This window comes from Hibiscus syriacus, unplaced genomic scaffold, assembly GCF_006381635.1.
Source record: "Hibiscus syriacus cultivar Baekdansim isolate YM2019G1 unplaced genomic scaffold, ASM638163v2 tig00113292_pilon, whole genome shotgun sequence".
In the NCBI taxonomy this organism is placed as follows: Eukaryota; Viridiplantae; Streptophyta; class Magnoliopsida; order Malvales; family Malvaceae; genus Hibiscus; species Hibiscus syriacus.
Window position 1 is genome coordinate 21,130 of NW_024063451.1, and position 4,731 is coordinate 25,860.

General features: G+C 34.9%; 1 pseudogene; it reads left to right on the plus strand.

Moving 5' to 3' along the window:
* The first annotated feature begins 1,840 nt into the window (after positions 1 to 1,840).
* LOC120186125 lies at positions 1,841 to 3,239 on the plus strand (annotated as a pseudogene).
* The last annotated feature ends 1,492 nt before the right edge of the window (positions 3,240 to 4,731 follow it).

Consider the following 4,731-nt stretch of genomic DNA (forward strand, 5'->3'; position numbering starts at 1 on the left):
TCGACTCACTATATATTTTGATCCATCTGAGTAATTCTTTCATAAAGATCAAATCATAAAACAAATCACAAACTTGCAAAAACAGTGTACGGACTAATCTTTATATATATATATATATATAAGTTATAGACCTTCTCTGCCAGCCAAAAAGCACAAAAATGAATAGTAATTATGTCAAGACGACCTTGTAAAGCTAATTAGGTAACTTAGTTAATGAACTGCACAAATAAGAAAAAGGAGAAAAAAGCTTACTAATTTATAATTAATAGTTTATGCAAAAAACCTAGCTAGGTTATTAGGAAATGTAGTTTTTTTTTTCTTTTAACTTAAAGAAACGATAAAGGTATGCTGTCCTACTTTGAGCAAGCTGATTTTCATTGCATACGATAACCAATAATTTAGACATCGAGGATAAAGCAAAAAAAAAAAAAAAAAAAACAGGTGGGAATAACATTCATTAACTCCAGTTTCAACGAAGAGTATGTATATATAACATGTTATATATAATTTAAGTTAAAGCTGAAGGTATTAATTATTATTTGTCTTGTTTTATGCGGTATATTGGACGGTATATATATTCAGTGTCCACAACCACTAAACCAGGAACAAACTCCAACAACAGAATAACAGCAGTGAAGTGAGTTCAAAGCTCTAGGAAAATCAAGGTACGTCTCTGTGTGTGTGTGTATGAAAATATAAGTTCTGCATGCCGTTTCCTATAAAATATGTAAAAACTGTATTTCTTTCTGTAGGTTTGTTCTTTGGCCAATCAGTCTTTTGCTCTTTGGTATATACAACATGTGCCCAGGAAGTGATATTGAATCACGGGGAAAAGATTTAAATGGTGATCATCAGCACCAGCTTTTGAGGAATTACAATGAGGAAACAAGTGATGAAGATAAATTACTTCATGCGTTTTTACGAATGATTAATGTCAGTCAACTTCTCAGGAAGCTGCCATTGAACGAGGCAAGAGAGCCATTAAACCAGGCAAGCCTTCCTCATCCCTCTTTTTCTCTTTTTATGTTTCATTATCCATCATCAGCACCAAAATCCAAACATGTTTCATGAAATCATTAACTTTTAGTCAGATTAGTTTGAGAATTGATTAAGTTGAGAGCTGTCATTGTAAGAATAGGAAAGAGATTGAGCTGTTTTCTTTTCTTTTCTTTTGGCTGTAAATCATGTTGTTTGAATTCCTTTTTCGGGGTTTCATATGAAAGAGATGCTTAGCCTGTTTATAGAAACCTTTACGTACAACTCAACATATTTAAGTACTGTACTATGAAAGTAACCATACCAGCTTTGCAGATATTCCCTTCTTTTCTCTCTTTTAAATTCTATGATCAGTAGAAGGATTTGGCCCTTGAGAATTATTCATGTTCATTGGTTTATTTCAAGAATATAAGTTAATTTTCTAGCTTATTTCAAGAATATAAAACACCACCTTTCTCTGTTCATACAAGCAATTCTGGTCTGAGAATTGAACATTAAAATATGGTGTAGTGGAACCCTTTAATTAATTGACAGACTAGTATACATTAATTGTGTTATAGAGAATTTATCTTTCCTTTTCCTTAAAAGACTTAACTTTTTCAATAAAGTTGATGTACTGAAATTTTGTTGTGTAGAATAGCAATGGTACTATAACAAAAACTTCATTGGCCACTTGCACTTTTTAATAGTAACCAAAAGTTGAAATTGGGTTTTTTTTAGTTTCTTTTTCCTTTTCCTCGTTTCCCTAAGCTGGCCATGAGAAATTAACACTTAAAGGGGTTTGATAGGAAGCTTAGGAGTTATGAGAATATGGTGAAAAGTTAGCCAATGAATGTTGAATTCCATGCAGTTGGGAGATGAATTGCTGTCAATTGGAAAGATTGCAGGCCCAATAATGATGGCATCAATGCTTATACAGTCTAGAACAATTATTTCGATGCTTTTCCTTAGCCATTTAAGCCAAGAGGTGCTTGCTGGAGGGTCACTTGCAATGGGGTTTGGGAACATTACAGGGGTCTCTATCATCAAAGGTCTGTCCTTTGGGATGGATCCCATTTGCGGCCAAGCCTACGGTGCCAAAAGATACTCTGTCCTTTGCCAAACTTTCCATAGAACATTATGTCTCTTGCTACTCATTTGCATACCTATCTCCATCCTTTGGTTAAATGTTGAACCCATATTTCGATGCCTAGGCCAAGATCCCGATGCTACGAAATCGCCAAAGTTTTCTTGGTTGCCTTCATCCCTGAACTGATAGCGCAGGCTCTTCTCCATCCGATAAGGACTTTTCTTAGATCCCAAGGCATAACCACCCTATTACAATCGCTGCTATATGTGCAGTCCTTTTACACCCTTTGATCAACTACATTTTCACTATATATTTTCAGTTAGGGGTGAAAGGGATTGCGTTGGCTCTTGCTTGTACTACTTTCAATCTAAACCTGGGACTCATAGTTTATATGGTCGTGTCAGAAACTCCTTTGAAACCTTGGCATGGTGTCACAGTTGTATCTATCTTTCAAGGTTGGCAGCCGTTGTTAACACTAGCGGTGCCTAGTCTCTTTTCGGTGTGCTTGGAATGGTGGTGGTACGAGATAATGTTGTTCCTTTGCGGCTTGCTCGACAGCCCAAAGGCTAGCGTTGCAGCAATGGGCATCCTCATTCAAACAGCAGGTTTATTATATAATTTCCCTTACTCACTAAGCAGCGGCATTTCTACAAGAGTTAGTCAGGCTTTGGGTGCTGGTCAACCGTCCTGCGCCCATAGGGCGGCCAACATCGGTCTTGTCATGGCCTTTGCATTCGGCGTTTTGGCCTTTGTTGTCACAACGGCCCTGAGATCATGGTGGGGAAAGTTGTTCTCCGATGAGCCACAAATTCTTGATCTGATATCCACTGTGCTTCCACTTCTGGGGCTATGTGAAGTTGGCAACTCTCCACAAACAGCGGCTTGTGGTGTCTTAACAGGGACTGCACGTCCTAAAGACGGCGTTCGCATAAATTTGTGCTCGTTTTACATCGTCGGATTGCCGGTCGCTATCCTAACAACTTTCACGTTCAAATTCGGGTTCAAGGGTCTTTGGTTTGGGCTTCTAGCAGCACAGATTTCATGTGTGTGCATGATGGTCTACACATTGGTTCAAACCGATTGGAAGCACCAGGCCAAACGGGCGGACGAGCTGACCACGGCTGCAGCAGGCAAAGATGATTTAGAAACCAGCCTACTTACCTCTGATCTTTGACTTTAAACAAATATTGGTTGATAGCTTTTTTTTAAAAAAATTCCAGGTAGAGCAGTAGAATATATCCTTTTTATTGAGAAATTACAGAGCACTGAGCCCTAGTATAAGATGGTTAAGCTCTATTTTATTATGTTATGATTTGCATAAGAAAAAAAGGTCTCTGAAAGTACTACAGTTATAAATAATATAAAAAATACACAGACCCAAAAGAGTGATATAGACTAAGAGAGGATACAATGGGCCAAGCTTGATTCTCTTTATTGGGTGGGTCCTCTGTTGGGTCAATCGGATCCAAGTCTAATTACCCATATGGGTTACCTTCATTCATTTCTTTCTCGGTTCGGATTTTTTAAAACTATCCTTAAATCTTAAACCCTAAACCTTCAATCATGATTCCTAAACCCTTCTACCTCCCTTGGTCCATCTCACTCCTCCATGAAGCTAAAGCCAAGATATGATATTAACTTCGTCAAGATATTTCTTTCTTATCTTAAAATTTAGAATTTGACTAGAATTCAGTGCAACATTAATTAAAAGATAATTGAAGAAAATAATAAACATAATTTGACTAGAAGTAGTAAATTTATTTTTCTTTTATATTGACTAATAGTAGAAAATATAATTTAAGTAGATTTCAACTAAAAAAATTTCTTTGTAATCAAGTAAGGATTGTGATTAAAAGTCAAGTTGTTTATGTAAATCAACTTGTATTTTTCTACTTTCGATATAAGTGAAACATCTCTTCTCCTACTCATTGTATATTTTTTATTTTATATAAATTATATTATTTTATAATAAGTATTAAAAAATACATAATCACACTAAAAAAACAAAAGAAAAACAGATTTATACTAGTGTAATAATACACAAAAAGAACGATCATTTTAAAATAACTTTATTATTTCATGGGTATTCTTATCCTAAAAGAGGAATTATCAAATGACTAAGAATTTGGGGAACAAAATTTCCACAATTTTAACAAAAAAATACACTATTGTTGGTAATAAGTTATTATCGTCTAAGGGGAATGATGACAAACTAAACATGTAAATTTAATTTTAAAAATGATTATTTCTCTTGATAATGATATTTTTCATAAATCAAACGCTCCCTTGATGAAGTATGACACATAGAAGACTTGAAAAAAAATCTTATTTTATTGAGTACACTTGATTCAAATGGTACACATACATTGATGAAGATGAAGTCGTGAAGATTAACAATTTGCCTCTTACGGTGATGAAAAGAACAAAAATACTGACTGATTTCTGATTATATGCTTTGTACGGTTTAATAGTTACATGTGATATAATCGTTACTTTCTCTTTCTTGACAGATGACAATATTATCAGGCTTTAACGTATATGTTTGGGACACGAGTGAAAATAATATGACTGAATTAAATAGAAGAGGACTTATTGATGTACAAGGCATTAGCAAATTACAGTCCTAAGAATACTGCTAAAGGTCACAAAATAGTCCATCAACTATA